At 44.1% G+C, this 12,836-nt stretch overlaps 1 non-coding gene across 1 annotated transcript; it reads left to right on the top strand.

Annotated features, from left to right (window-relative positions):
• The first annotated feature begins 4,382 nt into the window (after positions 1 to 4,382).
• Positions 4,383 to 4,520, top strand: LOC119927718. Its single transcript, XR_005450695.1, has one exon. It is a non-coding gene; the product is annotated as a small nucleolar RNA SNORA7 (small nucleolar RNA).
• Positions 4,521 to 12,836: the final 8,316 nt, after the last annotated feature.

The following is a 12,836-nucleotide window of genomic DNA, read 5'->3' as shown; positions in this document are numbered from 1 at the left end:
TTGACTATTGTATTCTTCCAAGCACTTGGTACTGTGCTCTAAACACTGTAGGTAATCAATAAATTGATTGACTGACTTTTAGACTGTGAGCCCACTGTTGGGTAGGTACTATATATGTTGCCAACTTGTACTTCCCAGCACTTAGTACAGTGCTCTGCACACAGTAAGCCCTCGATAAATATGATTAATTGATTGATTGATTGACTTGGGGCTACTTCCTAATAGGCCTAGACTAGTCCATGTTGAACTACTGAGAAGATCAGTCTGAGAAGATTCAGGCCTCCAAATGCATAAATTCATTCAACTGTATTTATTGAGCGCTTACTGTGTGCAGAGCACTGTACTAAGCACTTGGAAAGTACGATTCAGCAATAGAGACAATCTCTGCCCACAATGGGCTTACAGTCTAGAAGGTGGGAGACAGGCATCAGAACAAGTAAGCAGACATCAATCACCTCAATATAAATCATTATAGGTATACACTCATCAGAACAAGTAAACAGGCATTATTATAAATAAATAGGAGTATAGATATTTAAATGAGAAGCAGCCTGGCCTAGTGGATAGAGCATGGTCCTGGGAGTCAATAGAATGTGGTTTCTAGTCCCAGCTCCTCCACTGTTCAGCTGTGTGACCCTGGGCAAGTCACTTCTAATCTGTGAGCCCAATTTTGGGTAGGGATTGTCTCTGTTGCCGTATTGTACTTTCCAAGTGCTTAGTACAGTGCTCTGAACACAGTAAGGGCTCAATAAATATAATAATGAATGAATGCACGAATGAACTTCTCTGGGCCTCAGTGACCTCATCTGCATGGCTCAGTGGAAAGAGCCCGGGCATTGGAGTCAGAGGTCATGGGTTTAAATCCCAGCTCTGCCACTTATCAGCTGTGTGACTTTGGGAAGTCACTTCACTTCTCTGTGCCTCAGTTACCTCATCTGTAAAAATGGGGATTAAGACTGTGAGCCCCCCGTGGGACAACCTGATTACCTTGTAACCTCCCCAGCGCTTAGAACAGGGCTTTGCATGCAGTGAGTGCTTAATAAATGCCATCATTATTATCTACCCCTGTGTTTAGTATAGGACCTGGCACATAGTAAGTGCTTAATACCAAAAAAAAAAACGAAAACAAAATGAGTCGACCATGAGATGTGACCCCTCAGGTTTTCATGGTCACAACCAGAAACCCTCTCCCTCCACCCCACTAGCTCCCTTAGCAAGACTTCTCTTTCCAAGAGAGGGAAGTTGAGCCTGTTGGAACAGAACAGGCCTTCCACCTCAGCCGAAGAAGACAGAACACTCTCCACAGCTCCCAACTGCCAGAGAACTAGCTTCAGCCGACTGTGGTCTAGTGAATTTGACACCCAGATGGCACAAGCTGTTTGCTGCTGGCTAGGAACTTCGGCTCCTCAAATTAAATAACAAGTGTGAGCCTCAATTCCCAGCCCCCAGGGTGCAGGGAGGTGGCTGGATGCAGTTACTGAAAGGGAATGAAAGCACATTCTGCACTTTTGCCAAGGCACCAAGCGAGCAGGAGAATCTAACCTGAAATGGGGTGTTTTTTTCCTATCCTTGTAGAAGTGAATGTAGTGCAGCACAATATCTCTTCTCTGATGTTTTTTTTCCCTCAAGAGTGTTTGTTAACTGCTTACCAGTACTAAGCACTGGTTTAGATACAAGCTAATCAGGTTGGTTACAGTTCATGTCAGTCAGTCAACTGCATCTTTTAATGGCATTTATTAAGCGCTTACTATGTACAAAGCACTGTTCTCGGCGCTGGGGAGGTTACAAGGTGATCAGGTTGTCCCATGGGGGGCTCACAGCCTTAATCCCCATTTTACAGATGAGGGAACTGAGGCCTAGAGAAGTCAAGTGACTTGCCCAAGTCACACAGCTGACAAATGGCAGAGCTGGGATTTGAACCCATGACATCTGAGTCCAAAGCCCGTGCTCTTTCCACTGAGCCACGCTGCTTCTCATTCTTTATTGAATGCATTCTGTGTGCAGAGCACTATACTAAGCACTTGGGAGAGTACTATATAACAATATTACGGGTACTACAGCCAGCTTACAGCTTACAGAGGGGGAGGCAGATCATATAAAGAAATAAAATTACAGATACATACATATATGTTGTGGGGCTGGAAGGGGGGATAAATAAATGGATCAAGTCAGGGTGATGCAGAAAGGAGTTGAAGAAAAGGAAAAGAGGGTTTAGTCAGGGAAGGCCTCTTGGAGGAGATTTGCTTTCAGTAAGCCTTCGAAATGGGGGAGAATAATTATCTGTTGGATAGGAGGAGGGAGGGCATTCAAGGCCAGAAGCAAGATGTAGGCTAGGAGAGAGGTGGCGGAGAGATATGAGATCGAGGGACAGTGAGAGTGAGGGAAGACAGGAGGATGGGAGGTCAGCAAGTAAGCTGATACATTAATCAAGGCTGGGTAGGTTAAGTGATTAGATTAACACGTTAGCGGTTTGGATAGAGAGAAATGTCCCACATGGGGCTCTCAAACTTAATCCCCATTTTACAAAAGAGAGAACTGAGACTAAGAAGTTATGTAACTTGCCCAAGGTCACATAGGAGACAAGTGACTAGAAAACATGAGGTCTTCATTATTCCCAGAGGTCTTCCTAAATCACAGATTTAGAACAGAAAACAATTCTTTAGAGATGTAAAAAAAAAAAAGCTTTCATTGGAAATGGATTCATTCATTCAAAAATAGCTATTGAGCGCTTACTGTGTGCAGAGAACTGTACTAAGTGCTTGGAAAGTACAATTCGACAACAAATAGAGACAATCCCTACCCAATAATGGGCTCACAGTCTGGAAGGGATCAATCAGTTGTATTTATTGAATGCTTACTTTATTCAGGGCACTGTGCTAAGACCTTGAGAGGGTTTAATACAGTTGGTAGACACGAACCCTGGGGAAGACGGACAATAAAATACATTACATATAGGGGAAGCAACAGAATATGAAGGTATTTATCTAAGTGCTCTGGGGCAGGACTGGTTTATCAAAGTGATTGGAGAGCTGAAGAATAATAATAATGATGGTGGTATTTGCTAAGCGCTTACTTTGTGCCAGGCACTTTACTAAGCGCTGGGGTGGATACAAGCAAATCAAGCAGGACACAGTCCCCGGCCCATGTGGGGCTCACAGTCCCAAACCCCATTTTACAGACGAGGTCACTGAGGCCCACAGAAGTGAAGTGATTTGCCCACGGTCACACAGCTGACAAGTGGCAGGCCCGGGATTTATCCTCTACGCCATGCTGTTTCTCTCACAATTGTGAAGGAGATGCAGATCTAGGGGGAAGATGAGAGGTTAGTCAGGGAAGGCTTCCTGGAGGACATGTGATTTTAGTAGGGCTCTGATGTTGGGAAGTAGTGGTCTGCTGGATACTGGCGGGAGGGAGTTTGAGGCAGGAAGGAGGATGTGAGCAAGGGGTCAGCAGAGAGAGAGATAAAAATCAAGATACCTGGAGCAGGTGGGTGCAAGAGGAGTAAAGCGTGGGCTGGGTTGTAGTGGGTGGAATTTGTCATTTCTCATTCTTTGGTCACAGTTTCCTTCTGTGATGGATTGGGGGGAAATTATTCAACCCCATTTTGCTGGTGCTGAAATTGAGACTCTAGGTAGGAAATCACTCATGCAGTGGAATTCATTGAGGGAGTGAAGAAACCAGTCATATGACCGGGGTCTCCAGTTTCCACTGTAAGCTGGTTGTGGGCAGAGGATGTCACCATTTATTGGTGTATCGTACTCTCCCAAGTGCTAAGTACAGTGCTCTGCACAGAATAAGCCCCCTTCCTTCCTCTCCCCCTCGTCCCCCTCTCCATCCCATCTTACCTCCTTCCCTTCCCCACAGCACCTGTATATATGTATATATGTTTGTACAGATTTATTACTCTATTTATTTATTTATTTTACTTGTACATATCTATTCTATTTATTTTATTTTGTTAGTATATTTGGTTTTGTCTCCCCCTTTTAGACTGTGAGCCCACTGTTGGGTAGGGACTGTCTCTATATGTTGCCAATTTGTACTTCCCAAGCACTTAGTACAGTGCTCTGCACACAGTAAGCACTCAATAAATACGATTGATGATGATGAATACGCGCTCAATAAATACTATTGAAAGAATGAGAAAGATTTCCAGAAAGGTGAGGTGGTGAACACATAGGAACACACAAGAGGTTGGGGAAATGAACACACAGACATGCTCATGGACCTGGGGCGAAGGACATGCAGATACATACAAATATGGCCATGGAGGGAGATTCACAGAAATAATAATAATAATAAGGGTAATGATGATAATTGTGGTATTTGTTAAGTGCTGACTATGTGCCAAGCACTGTTTTAAAGGCTGTGGTAGATACAAGCTTCTCTCAGGGTCGCACCTGGAGAGTTTCCAGTACTCTACCAGTCTCGACTCTGGGAGGGAGAGTCAAGCAGAGGCCTACCCATTCCATGCCTAGCTTGGGCAGTGGCTAGCGAGTGGAAGGCAATCTGCTAAAAGTCAAAACTCCCCTGTGCTGGGTAGCAGAGAGATGGGAGAGAGTGGAGGGCAGAGACTCAGGTTTACTGCACAGAAGGAGGCAATGGTAATAATAATAATAATAATAATAATAATAATAATAATAATGACATTTATTAAGCGCTTACTATGTGCAAAGCACTGTTCTAAGCGCTGGGAGGTTACAAGGTGATCAGGTTGTCCCTCGGGGGGCTCACAGTCTTAATCCCCATTTTACAGATGAGGTAACTGAGGCTCAGAGAAGTTAAGTGACTTGCCCTAAGTCACACAGCTGACAATTGGCGGAGCCGGGGTTTGAACCCATGAGCTGTGACTCCAAAGCCCGGGCTCTTTCCACTGAGCCATGCTGTACACAACTTCTGTGTTTTTACCAAGAAAATTTTATGGATACACTACCAGAGCGACTGCAGATGGAGGTGGGGTGTTCTGGAAGAGATGTGTCCATGGCGCTGCTATGGGGCGGACATGACTCGACAGCATAAGACAACAACAACAACAGATACAAGCTTGTTGTGGGCAGAAAATGTGTCTGTCATTATACTGTACTCCTCCAAACTCTTAGTACAGTACTTTGCACACGGTAAGTTCTCAGTAAATACAATGAATTGAATGAATGAATGAATGAAAGGTAATCAGGTTGGACACAGTCCCTGTCCCACGGGGGGCTCACAGTCTTAATCCCCATTTTACAAATGAGGTAATTGAGCCCGCTGTTGGGTAGGGACCATCTCTATATGTTGCTAACTTGTATTTCCCAAGCGCTTAGTACAGTGTTCTGCACACAGTAAGTGCTCAATAAATACGATTGAATGAATTGAGGCACAAAGGAGTTAAGTGACTTGCCCAGGGTCACAGCAGACATGTGGCAGAGCCGGAATTGGAACCCATGTCCTTTGACTCCCAGCCCCATTGTCTTTCCACTAGGCCACACATGAGGGACATGCAAAGACTCACAAGGGTAGGGAGGTAGACAAACCCACAGACACAGGGCCATGGAGGGGGCCATGCAAAAATCTGCACCAAGATATGCAAAAAAAGGGGTCATGCAGACACAAGGACGATTAAAGCAAAATGGTCTCCTGAAAAGAGCCTGGATTCTAACTCCTGACTCTGCCGCTTACCTACAGTGTGACAGAGCAGATCCCTTACGATCAATTTTCTTCATCTCTAAAATGGGGACTTGAAATGGAGAGAAGCAGTGTGGTCTAGTGGATAGAGCACGGGCTTGGGAGTCAGAAAGACCTGGGTTCTAATCCCGGTTCTGCTACTTGTCTGCTGTGTGACCTTGGCCAAGTCAGTTAACTTCTCTGTGCCTCAGTTACCTCATCCGTAAAATGAGGTTAAAGAGAGCCCCTTGTGGGACAGGGACTGTGTCCAACCTGACTTGTTTGTATCTACCCCACAGCTTAGTACAGTGCCTGGCACATAGTAAGCGCTTAGCAAACGCCATAAAAAAATAGCAGACACTTTCCCTGCTCATAAGGGGACTTCTCATCTCTCCCACCTCTGATCACTTGCTCTTGTTCTACCCCTCCTTCCCACAGGTCCTCCCAGACTTCACATATCTTCAAAGCCCTGGGAAGTCTTACCTCTTTTAAGCCTTCCTGATTAATTTTTCTTCTCCCCAGGCTTATTTCCCAACCATCACCTCAACTGTCCTCCAGTTCTGCACTTCTGCACTCTCCTGTACCTGTTGCATTTTTTAATGAATCGACTATTTTCTCTGCACACATTAAGCACTCAAATGCCACTGATCGACTTATTGATTGATACACACATATTAATCTACTTCACCAACTTTCCTTCCCCTTCATGGAGATTATTTTGTATCTCACTTCCCTGCTAAATTACAAACTCCTTGAGAGCAGGGATCATCTCTTCTGAGCTTGTATTTTCTTAAGTCCTCAGTATAGGACATCATGTACAGTAAGTGTTTGGTAAATACAGTAAATTGAAGTTGACTTGAATCTTTTATCCGTAGCATCCCCCCTATTTTTGAATATTTATATTGTGAATGATGAACTACACTACCAGAACGATCGCTGATGGAGGTGGGGCATTCTGGAAGAGATGTGTCCATGGAGTCGCTTTGGGTAGGAAGTGACTCGTCAGCAAAAGACAAGACAAGAGTGACAAACTGGAGAGGGGAGAGACTAAAGGCAGGAAGACTAGCGAGGAGAAGGCTGGTTGATATGGTAGTCAAACTTGGGTGTTACGACAAAGCAGCGTGGCCATCATTAGAGAAGCAGCGTGGTTCAGTGGAAAGAGCCCGGGCTTTGGAGTCAGAGATCATGGGTTCAAATCCCAACTCCGCCAATTGTCAGCTGTGTGACTTTGGACAAGTCACTTCACTTCTCTGTGCCTCAGTTCCCTCATCTGTAAAATGGGGATTAAGACTGTGAGCCCCACGTGGGACAAACTGATCACCTTGTATCCCCCCAGTGCTTGGAACACTGCTTTGCGCATAGTAATCGCTTAACTAATACCATCATTATTATTATTATAACAAGTGTTCAAGCCTGGGGGGTGGGGGAGTGGCTGTTTGGGGGGAATCCAGGAACGGTTGTAAAAGGAAAACCTGCTTCCTCTCAACCAGGTAGAATGGAACTACTTTCAACCCAACACCTTTCGTTTCTCCTTCCTTCTTGAAAAGATCAAACAAGGTTTGTTGTCTTGATGAAAGCTTTCAATTTTTTTACAGTAGCATTTGTTCAACACTTACTCTGTTCTGGGCACTATGCACTGAGAAGAAACGAGCTGATCAGGTTGGACACAGTCCTTGTCCCATATGGGGCTCACAGTCTTAAGCCTCATTTTATAGATGAGGTAACTGAGGATCAGAGAAGCCAAGGGACTTGCCCAAGATCACACAACAGACAAGTGGTGGAGCAGGGATTAGAACCCAGGTCCTTCTGATTGCCAGGCCCGTGCTCTAGCCTCTAGAACACGCTACTTCTCACAAACTGTACTTTCCAAGCACTTAGTAACAATAATAATAATAATGTTATTTGTTAAGCGATTACTATGTGCCAAGCACTGTTCCAGTACAGTGCTCTGCATACAGCAAGTACTCAATAAATACGATTGAGTGAATTAATGTATAATAAAAGGAGATAGCCAGAACAGAGAAGCAAATTAGACCATTCCCCAGAATCGCTGCCTTCCCTGAACTGAAAGGAGACATATAAGTCTCAGTTATAAAATAAAAACCTTTGAACTTCCCCAAATGATTCACCTCCAACTTACTTGCAAATGACTAGCATTCTCATCTGCATTTTCATCCTCTTATTTAGGCCCACAGACAAAAACAAATTACAAGTGCGTAATGACTTTTTTTTTCCAGAATATTTACTTTTCCAGGTTGCCGTGCAATCTTTTTCTTCAGCTTAGAGTATGTTTTCGTTTACCGTTTTCGCAACTGAAAGAGAATGCATTGACCTATCTAAGGTTTGAAATGATAGGTTTTCCTATCTGAAAGCAAATATTGCGTTGACAACTTTGGTGTGTGCCTAACGCGGCAGAGCTGTTTATCCGGGCTGGACTGCAGTCTTATTTGAGGTAGAAAACTGCGGTTACATGGTAACCGTAGCCTAGCAACCAGTCTATGCTCTACCACAGTGTTCTGATGAGGCAGAACCACATGTATCCAATTTGGGGGATTTCCAGATCCCATTCCTCTTCTCACCATGACCTGGCCCCTGAAATTTGAATCAGACCAACATACAAAGTTCTGGAGTCTCTTAGGAAAATCTTTCCATCGGAGAAAGTTCATTTGAATGTACAGTTTAGGTCATTCTTTCACGAGACGTATTACACAAGATTTCATGGACAAACGGTTCATAATTGCTTAAGAGAAGGAATGTTGTGAAGCAGCGTGGCCTAGGGGAAAGACAACAGAGGATCTGGATTCTAATGCTGGCTCCGCCACAAAATGATAATAACAATTATGGTACTTGTTAAGCACTTACTATGTGCCAAACACTGTTCTAAGTGCTGGGGTAGATACAAGTTAATCAGGTCAGACACAATCCCTGTCCCATTTGGGGCTCATATTCTCACCCCCATTTTACAGTGGAGGTAACTGAGACACAGAGAAGTTAAGCGACTTGCCCAAGGTCACACAGCAGACATGTGGTCTGCTGTGTGGAAAGCTGCATGGGAAGCAGCGTGGCTCAGCGGAAAGAACCCGGGTTTTGGAGTCAGAGGTCATGGGTTCAAATATCGGCTCTGCCAGCTGTGTGACTTTGGGCAAGTCACTTAACTTCTCTGTGCCTCAGTTACCTCATCTGTAAAATGGGGATTAAAGCTGTGAGCCCCCCGTGGGACAACCTGATCACCTTGTAACCTCCCCAGTGCTTAGAACAGTGCTTTGTACATAGTAAGCGTGTAACAAATACCATCGTTATTATTATTATTAAAGAGCATGGGCTTAGGAGTCAGATGTCGTGGGTTCTAATCCCGGTTCCGCCTTGTCTGCTATGTGACTTTGGGCAAGTCACTTAACTTCTCTGGGCCTCAGTTCTCTCATCTGTAAAATGGGGATTAAGACTGTGAGCCCCCCGTGGGACAACCTGATTACCTTGTATCCCCCCTAGTGCTTAGAACAGTGCTTGGCACATAGTAAGCGCTTAACAAATGCTATTATTATTATTATTATTATTATTATTATTATTATTATTATTATGTGGTGGAGCAGGAATTAGAACATGTGTCCTTCAGGCTCCCAGGACCATGTTCAATTCACTATGCCGTGATTCTTCCCAACATTCCTTCTAGTAATCCATTGTGGATTTACCTGCTCTGTGATCTTGGGAAAGTCATGTCATTTCCCTGTACCTCAGTTCCCTCATCTGCAAAATGGGAATTCAATAACTGTGCTTCCTTCTACTTAGATTGTGAGCCCCAAATGGGACATATGGGACCTGATTATCTTGATTCTACCCCAGTGCTTGGCACACAGTAAACACTTAACAATGACCACAATTATTATTGCAGTAGCAGCAGTGTGGTTCAGTGGAAAGAACCTTGGGCTTGGGAGTCAGAGGTCATGGGTCCTAATCCTGGCTCCGCCGCTTGTCAGCTGTGTGATCTTGGGCAAGTCACTTGACTTCTCTGTTCCTCAGTTACCTCATCTGTAAAATGGAGATTGAAGACTGTGAGCTCCACGTGGGACAACCTGATAATCTTGTATCCTCCCCAGTGCTTAGAACAGTACTTTGCACATAGTAATCGCTTAAGAAATGCCATCACTATTATTATTTCTCTTCTAGACTGTAAGCCCGTTTTGGGGTAGGGACCATCTCTATATGTTGCTGACTTGTACTTCCCAAGCACTTAGTACAGTGCTCTGCACACAGTGAGCACTCAATAAATACGACTGAATGAATTATCACTGTCATTATTGTTATTATTATGTTAGGGTTCAGTCTTAATCCCCATTTTACAGATGTGGTAACTGCGGTACAGAGAAGTGACTTGCCCAAGGTCACAGAGCAGACAAGTGATGGAGCCAGAATTAGAAACCATAACCTTCAGACTCTGAGACCTGTGCTGTATCCAGTATGTCATATTTGTTAAGCACTTACTGTATGCCAAGCACTGTACTAAGGTCTGGGGAAGAAGCAAGATAATCAGATCAGACGCAGTCCTTGTCCCACACAGGGCTCGCAGTCTAAGGGGGAAGGAGAACAGGAATGAAATCCCAGTTTTATGGACGAGGAAATTGTGGTACAGAGAAGCTATTTCACAGCTAGCAAGTGGCAGAGCTGGAATTAGAACCCAAGTCCTCTGACTCTCAGGCTTTTGCTCTTTCCCCAAGGCCATGCTGCTTCTCTAGGAGCTAACAATCTAGTTTAGCAAGACTATAAAGTGCTTGTACCTTAATAATACCTTTAATTTATATAGTGCTTTTACTTTTCCCAAAAACTATAAAGCAATTAATCTGTTAAGAGGGATACTGAGCCCCTGTGGTGCATGCAGAACTCAGGTCTTTGTGTTTAGGAGAATACTGTATCTACCAGTCAATCAATCAGAGAAGGAGCGTGGCTCCGTGGAAATAGCACGGACTTTGGAGTCAGAGGTCATGGGTTCAAATCCTGACTCCGCCAATTATCAGCTGTGTGACTTTGGGCAAGTCACTTCACTTCTCTGTGCCTCCGTTACCTCATCTGTAAAATGGGGATAAATACCGTGAGCCCCCCGTGGGACAACCTGATCACCTTGTAACCTCCCCAGCACTTAGAACAGTGCTTTGCACATAGTAAGCACTTAATAAATGCCATTATTATTATTATTATTATAACAATCAATCAATAGTATTTATTGAGTGCTTCCTAAGTGCAGAGCTTGGGAGAGTTCAATATATCGGATTATATTATATAATATTTCCGTTGGCCACAATGAGCTTACAGTCTAGAGGGAGGGACAGACATTAAGATAAGTGAATAATTTCCTATATATAATTTAAAGGTATGTTTATAAGCCTGTGAGGTTGAGGGTGGGGTGAATATCAAATGCCCAAACGTCACAGATCTGAGACCATGGATGATGATAGATGAGAGGGAATCTCTGCCTGAAAAAAGTGTGAAATCTAGATCTCATTTCTCTCCTCGAAGCATCATGGAGACAAAGGGAGGAGTCACTATCATTATTCCCAGTTTAGAGATGAGAGAACTGAGGCATAGAGAGGGATAGTGACTTACCCAAGGCCTCAGAGCAGGCCAGCGGCAGAACTAAGACTAAAAGTATGGTCCTCTGCTTCCCAGACCTGAACTCTTTGTTAGACGAAACTCCAGATAGGACCTGTTTAGAATCTAAGATCTTCTTGGGCTTATTTGGGGAGAATAATAATGATAATAATAATTGTGGTATTTGTTAAATGCTTACTATGTGCCAAGTGGTGTATTAAGGGAGAGGTAGGCTCTGAGTTTGGGTTTAGGTAATCGGAATATGATTGTCTGATCATTTGATTCTCCTGAGTAATAATAATAACAATAATGACGGTATTTGTTAAGTGTTTACTATGTGCCAAGCACTGTTCTAAGTGCTGGATAATAATAATAATAATGATGGCATTTATTAAGCACTTACCATGAGCAAAGCACTGTTCTAAGCACTGGAGAGGTTACAAGGTGATCAGGTTGTCCCATGGGGGGCTCACAGTCTTAATCCCCATTTTACAGATGAGGTAACTGAGGCACAGAGAAGTTAAGTGACTTGCCCAAAGTCACCCAGCTGACAATTAGATGAGCCGGAATTTGAACCCCTGACCTCCAACTCCAAAGTCTGTGCCCTTTCCACTGAGCCACGCTGCTTCCCCGGATGCAGTGTGGAAGGATGGATGGATGGAAAGAAGCTGGATGGATTGGTGCTGTGAAAAAAGTCTCGACACCAATCCTGGGAGGGAGATGGGGTGTGGGAGGAAGTTTCCTGGGGGCTAGGTCACTGGAGCCTGTCATCAAGTGAGGCATTATCAGGAAATCAGGAAAACAAGAAAGGATAGGGCAAACTGCAGAGAATTTGGTAGCGCAGTTTGTAGTTCGGACAAATTTTTTTTAATGGTATTTGTTAAACACTTAATATGTGTTAGGTATTGTACTAAGCATGGGGATAGAAACAAGCTGATCAGGCCGGACGCGGTCCATGTCCCACATGGGGCTCATAGTCTAAATCCCTATTTTACAGATGAGGTAACTGAGGCCCAGAGCAGTGAAGTGACTTGCCCAAGGTCACACAGCAGATAAGTGGCAGAGCCGGGATTAGAACCCAGGTCCTTCCTACTCCCAGGCCCATGCTCTATCCATTAAGTCACGCTGCTTCTCAAACCGTTCCCTCAAAATACAACTGAAGCATTTTCCGAAGCAGGTATGAGGATTTTGCTGGTTTAACGCTGTTATAGTGATACAATCGTTAAACACTTATATATGCATTTTCTACAAAGTAGATGGGAATGAGATTTCCCTGGAAGGTGGGGTACGAATGACGGCACTGTATGCCAACTGCATGTAAATGCCAACTCTTCCTTCATCTCTGTCACTTTGTGCCAATCTCTTTTCTGCAGGCAGTCCCCTGTGGAGTGTGTGGAAGTCACTGAGATCAAATGAAACTGGGGCAGGTGAATCATTTGAAAATTCTCTTATTCAGCTAAGATTAGTCACTCTTGTAAATGTTAAGCCCAGGGCCCTTTACACCCTTCTGCTTCTGCCCCCAGTAACCACAAGGAAGCCCTGCTAACCGACTTTAGCTTTTCACTGTCATTTAAAATGTTTTTATTGAATCGAGGGCCAGTGGGTTTGCAGTC

Source organism: Tachyglossus aculeatus, chromosome 4, assembly GCF_015852505.1.
Source record: "Tachyglossus aculeatus isolate mTacAcu1 chromosome 4, mTacAcu1.pri, whole genome shotgun sequence".
Lineage (NCBI taxonomy): Eukaryota > Metazoa > Chordata > Mammalia > Monotremata > Tachyglossidae > Tachyglossus > Tachyglossus aculeatus.
The sequence above is the reverse complement of the archived record's forward strand: the minus strand, read 5'-3'. Positions and strand labels throughout refer to the sequence as shown.